Raw genomic sequence first — 6,857 nt, 5'->3', positions numbered from 1 at the left:
GCAGAAGTGGAGCTGGAGCTAGCTAACTTTTGTTTCGAATCAACAGACTGTTCATTGGAAGAAAAAGGCGCAGTGGGGCGCTTCAAGATCTTTTTGGGAATGATCAAAGGAGTGTCAACATCCATGGTTAACCGGTCTGCCATGGGGGCATATTTCGAGAATAACGTGCCCTTGCGAGGGAGGGCCGATGCGGTCTCCTCGTTTTCAGCACTAGACAAGGTGGACATAACACTGTGTACTGACTCAGACAGAATCTTCTCAGCATCTTCATTCATCTGTGAATCTAAAATAGCATCCTTACTGATGTAATGGTTATCGGTGGTGGGCTTGATCTCAATGTCTGTAGATAGGGTAGGCGTCAAAACTTGCGATTTAGCAACAGGCTGTTGAGACATAAGAATTTCATATCTTTCTAGCTCCTCGGAAAAAGTTGTTTCCGTCGGCTCAGTTACTTCATCAATAGTCTTAACAGGGACACGGCAGCGTCGTTCAGTATGGTCATGACCACCACAACGGAAACAAACAATGTGTTGGAGGGTGGGGCAGTCCTTCTTGACATGTCCCTCCTGACGGCAATAATAGCAAATAGGCTTCGCTCCCTTATAGCTAACGGGAACAGTTATATCCCAAGCCTCTAAATACAGCATTCGCTGTAACTCTTGATAAGGCGCTATGCCGTCCGCTGACTTCCGATCAAGCAAAACGGACACATCACCCTCGAAAAACCCGTGGTTCAGGCGTTGTTTAATTTGCAGAACCCTTCCGTAATGGGACATGGATTCTTTCAGTTTAGCTTGCAACTCGTCTTGTTCGGCACCGACAGGCAAAGTTAATGTCACTCTACAATGATCATTCGCTTCGCATTTATCCTTATATGGAACAGCTTTATACTGCACCCCATTGTGAATAAGGCCCTCTTCAATAGCAACTCGAGTAAGGCTATCGTCACGGAAGCGGGTGCAAAAACCAGATCTCCTCTAGAACGGTTACCCCGAAGTGAAGCTGGATTGAAGTAGTTACCTACTACAGGACCAAATTGGTCAACGACCAACCTAAATGCTTCAGATTGATGTGAAAACAGACGACTGGGAAGAGAAAAAATGATAGCCCCAGGCTGAATCGCCGTTTGAACAATCGAATGGATACGCTGTGACCTGAGGTATTGGGCCACTTCAGGTTCTTCAAAAATTGTTTCCACACTGTATGATTCTTTATTTCCAGAAATGTCGAAACGACTTCTGGGAGGGGGAACTTTGGTTTTCAGACCATTAGCAACGATGGTCGACCAGTTGACCCCATGTTTAGTTTGGGATTCGATCGTCATGAGTTGAGCGATGACTAGAGATCTTCTTGTGGAGAAGTAGTTGTTGTTTGTAAATGCTGCAATATGATTGGTCCGTTCCATAAAAGTACTGAATAGACGAAAGAAAGGCCTAGCCTCTGGACCTGCCCAAAAAAAATAAGTGTTAGAACAGGGGCTACGATCACCACAAAAATACCTCCACCAAAAATGCGGCTAGGGTGGATCGAACACCCGACCTTTAGATCTTCAGTCTAACGCTCTCCCAGCTGAGCTATACCCGCTTGAGATGTTTTTGTCAGTGTTTATAAGTATAATGTACCGAACTACCTAAGGTTCGACCCGTAAAACTAAATGGAAGATAAAACTTGAATAGTCTTTATTTTTCTTTTAAAAATCTCTATCTTTCTATATAGTCAAGATATCTAAAGATTATGTACATTATCGAGTAATTTTACTAATTTAATATATACAACAATATAATTGTAATTAATAGCCCATCTACATTCTTGAGGGATATTACCTATGTCTGCTCTGTATCTGTTTAGCCCTCTGCACATTGGGTCTAAATCTTTTTTTAATTTTAGTGGAGTTAGCATTCCTCCACTCCAAGCTCGACTCCTTTCCATCGGGATGTGAATGACGCCTTTTTCTAGTACTGCATGCGTCATCCCCGTCGGGAACTGAACCAGCACCGTGCACGTGACTGGTACTTTTGGTGTATCGCATTGGATCCCATTTCGCTGTGACATTTTGATGCGTGGCGTAAAAGATTGTAAGAATTCGCCTTCCAAATTGATAAGTTCGACCCGGAGTAACCCAGCAGTCCGGCACAAAATCACGGATACTATTGAAGACAAACACTTACTACGGACTTTAAATAATACTTACATAACTACATACATCAACATACATATTAATTTTAGTATAAATTCTATTCATAATTTGATATTAGGAACTCTCTCTTCTTTTGGGCATTCATATTTTACTATAAACATTTTATTTTGATTATTGGAATTTTGTTAATTTCAAGTTTTATTTTATATTTCAGGATTTTGATTTGTTTACTTCGTTTTGATTAGTTTATATTTTTTTTATTGATTCTTTTAGTATTGATCTACATTTTTACACGATCAATCATTTATAGTTAGTTTATTCATAATGTAAGAAGATCAAACCAGTTAAATTTCTTATATTTACTTTCCAATAGAAACATATTTTGTTTACTTGCTCCCGAATTATATCAATTTACCGTTATATACATTCACGTATATAACATTTACTACTTATTTTAACACAAACCTTCCACGCAAAAGCACCGCAAACGTAATAGTTTTTGTCGAAGCGGAGTTTGATCCAATTGGAGACCATGGAACAACCAGTCACGTGCACGGCGCCATTCCAATTGTTGATAAGGGTGACGACATAAGCAATAGAAAAAGGCGAAGTTCGGAGTCGAAACATATCAGCCTCGATGTAGATAAAAAAAGGTTTAAACCTAACGTGCAGAAAGCTATACGGATGTAAATCTTATCAATTTGGATTATAGTGGACTAAGTTAAGTAGCGAGACTGTAAAAAGATATTGAAATTGTCTTTATTTCGAGTTAACGTTTGGGTCTCTTTTATATCTTTTGGAATAAGTAATTTGTTTTTTCGGAAAAGGCATGTCTGAGACTTTGTAAATAATTATGGGCAGATAGGAAAATACAGTACATGTAATGTTGTTTAGGTGAATAATTACATATATTTGGCCTAGGTAATTATAGAGGACATCACAACGGATACAAAGTAGACGAAGATAATATAACCTGAAGAATGTACTCTCTCCCCTTTTAATTATAATATCACTTATCGGTTATCATGTACATATCTATAGATTTATAATTATATTAATAATTATATTAATTATGAACATAAACCTTTAGATATCTTGACTATATAAGTAGAGGAATAATCAAAGTATAATAAAAGATCATTCAAGTTTTTAGATACTATCTTAAGTTTTGTTTTACGGGTCGAACCTTTGTTAGTTCGGTACATTATATACTTAAACAGTGACATTTTGATACGGAGTGTGAAGGATTGTCACCCCAACCAATAGAATTAGAGCACGTGAGGTCCGGCTCGGTGCTCGGTAGAATGAATGAGCGGAAGTAGACAGTATAAATAGATAAAGAGAAATATACTTTTAATAAATGAGCTTTCTTTCATATACCGTCACTTACAAAACTGTCCCAATGTTTCGTACTTTTGTGTTTGAGTGGTTCTGACGTATCGTACAACTTAACTAAATGCGACGTATCTTAGCTTAAATGAAAGCCCTGGTCATGGTGAACATTTGACTATTGTCATTAGCGGTGATTGAATCATATTATGCTTATAACTGATATTTGAAAACAGACTATACATTGGGACAGTTTTGTAACATTTTTTAAGTGATGTGATTCTTTATTATAAATGTGTTTAATACTTTGTCCAGAGACCTTTATTCCTAATACAAGCTTGTATACGTCGAGGCATAGACTCTATGACCTTTTGGCACTCTTCTACTTTGATGATGTCATACCAAACCTCACGCGAACGCTCGAACAACTCATTGACACCTTTACAGGCTGTTTCATACTCGTTAAGACGTCTTTTGAGTAAAGCCCACATATTTTCAATTGGATTAAGGTCTGGTGACTGTGCAGGCCAATCCATAGTCACATAATCTTGCCCTTGCAGGTATTCCTTGACCAAATTTGACGTATGTTTAGGATCATTGTCTTGCTGGAAAATGATTTGATCACGACGGTACCCTAATTTTTCGCTCATATCTCGAATGCTGTCTTCCAATTCGTCGCGGAGTATGTCTCTGTACAATGTTTTATCCATATTGCCATCAATTTTGCACATCCAACCCACTCCGCCATACGTAATAGCACTCCACAACATGATGCTGCCACCACCACCTTTGACTGTCTGCTTAACATGGTGACTTTTAAGCGTCTCACCGTCGCGAACCCATACCCAGACACGACCATCGGAGTTAAAACGATTTATTTTAGTTTCGTCAGTCCAAATAACGCGTTTCCAATCGTCGGTGGTCCAATCCTTATGTGCAATGCACCATGCAAGTCTCTTCTTCCGATTCTTGTCACTAAGTAATGGCTTCTTAGGGGCCTCCAAGGATCCCAAACCGGCCGCTTTTAAGGCCCGACGGACTGTATTCGGGTTCACCTTGATACCATGATCCGTTTCGAGGCGTTTTGCAACTTGTACTGCATTCCTAACGCGATTTTTTGTGACTTGACGCACGCAGTAACGCTTATCTGCATCAGATAACTTGGCAGGTCTTCCTCCAGGACAAGCCTTCATGAGCGGACAAAACTGTCTTTTCACCCGATGAACACTACTCTTACCCACTCCAACTTCTTCCGACACTTCACGTACCGATTTACCTTGATTAAGCTTAGCAATGATGCTGTCAACCTGGGATTTTGGGAGAGACTTCATTATAGACCAGTAGAGCAGAATTCGGAGTCAGAAAATTGAGAAATAAGAATTTGAATGTGTTGGCAGACATTTCAGGGCAATGTGCAGCAAATTTTACGTAGATTGAAACTCTCTACTGACTTGTGGTTCAGTTATTATATCGCTAGACGGTCAAAAATAAAATGTTACAAAACTGTCCCAATGACAGGCCCGCTTTCTAAGACTCAGTGCTAGCGTTCAATGTTTTAATCACCGCCAATGACAATATGCAAATGTTCACCATGACCAGGGCTTTCATTTAAGCTAAGATACATCGCATTTAGTTAGGTTGTATGATACGTCAAAACCACTCAAACACAAAAGTACGAAACATTGGGACAGTTTTGTAAGTGACGGGTAACAATCTTATATCTAAGTTAAGAAACAGTACAACAAAATCTATACTGGAAAACCAAACATAGTTATTTCACGGACTACTACTCCTAACGTGTCAGTTTTGTCATAGCGAAATGTGTACCAATGGGATACACCAAAAGTACCGATCACGTGCACGGTGCTAGTTCAGTTCCCGACGGGGATGACGCATGCAGCACTAGAAAAAGGCGTCATTCACATCCTGATGGAAAGGAGTCGAGCTCGGAGTGGAGGAATGCTAACTCCACTAAAATTAAGAAAAGATTTAGACCCAATGTACAGAGGGCTAAACAGATACAGAGCAGACATACAGTAGATAATATCCCCTCAAGAATGTAGATGAGCTTTTAATTACAATTATCTTGTTAAAAATTAATTTAGTAAAATTACACGATAATTGTTGTATATACAGTATGAGCCAGAGTTATTACATAATGATCGGAGTTATGACATTAGGAGTAACCATATAGCCATAATATGAGATTAGACTTCTTCTAGAATCTTGCACAGTTGAAATACAGCGATTGATATTAATTATGATCTACAAATGCTACGTATGAGGTTAACAGATCCATAGTACATAGTACTTCAATAATTATTCACTCTTTCACAATGATCTGTCAGAAAGCGGACATTGGTTAGTGGTCTTATCATTCTATTTATATATTCGTCGCCAATTGCTTACAGTCCGATACTCTAACCTCTCAATGAGTAAGTACCCGCGCTCAACCATGGTGAAGGTACCCGTGTCTTTGATGAAACAACAGTCTATATGACACCGGCTAAACCCGCTCTATTCAGCCCAACACATCATCCTATAAAGATAGAAAATTTTTCATAATCTAGATATGTTTTTTTTTTTGTACGATTTTCACTGAATAAAGAGTATAACAAGTTCTCACAGAATTCTAACTCTTTTTTAATTAACCTTTTTCTTTGAAGATCAACAATAATGTACATAATCTTTAGATAACTTGACTATATAAAGAGACAGAGATTTTGAAAGAAAAATAAAGGTGACGTGTTTGGTGAGATAATAACTACAATACTCGAGTACGTACAACCAGGTAGAGAATATATTCTACCACGGTCTATCTACTGTATATTGCATCTAATATAGGTTATGTACAACATAGAACAAGATACAGGCCTAAATATACAATAATCACCCAATAAGCATCTGAACCTGAAATTAGTGACTAGCATACGCGTCCTCAAATAATATAATTCCCGTTAAACCTCACAAAGTAAATAATCCTTCTACTTCATCTGAAGAATAATAAAGACACCTAAGTTCATAGTCATCGACTTACAACTGTTATGAATTTTTAATAAGCAAATACAACAAAAGGTCATTCAAGTTTTTATCTTCCATTTGGTCTTACGGGTCGAACCTTAGGTAGTTCGGTACATTATAAGTATAAACACTGACAGTTTTGAGACGGTCCGTGAAAGTAGAAAAAATTACGTCACCTTTCTCAAGGTTGGACAGTCTCCCCTAGGACCGGAAGGTCGATAAAGTCATGATATAAAAATAATTAGCTGAGATCCAAAACCACCCTATATAATCCGTAAACTACTCCACACTTATGAAAGGCAGCCTTTTCGGTCGTTTACTTTTTTATAAAATTGAGATTACTGGAGAATAAAATATTTGATTGATTGAA

At 38.2% G+C, this 6,857-nt stretch overlaps 1 non-coding gene across 1 annotated transcript; it reads right to left on the bottom strand.

Annotated features, from left to right (window-relative positions):
* Window positions 1-1,511: 1,511 nt before the first annotated feature.
* BDF20DRAFT_t99 lies at window positions 1,512-1,584 on the bottom strand. Its single transcript has one exon. It is a non-coding gene; the product is annotated as a tRNA-Phe (tRNA).
* Window positions 1,585-6,857: the final 5,273 nt, after the last annotated feature.

This window comes from Mycotypha africana (assembly GCF_025528875.1).
Source record: "Mycotypha africana strain NRRL 2978 chromosome Unknown BDF20scaffold_6, whole genome shotgun sequence".
In the NCBI taxonomy this organism is placed as follows: domain Eukaryota; kingdom Fungi; phylum Mucoromycota; class Mucoromycetes; order Mucorales; family Mycotyphaceae; genus Mycotypha; species Mycotypha africana.
The sequence above is the reverse complement of the archived record's forward strand: the minus strand, read 5'-3'. Positions and strand labels throughout refer to the sequence as shown.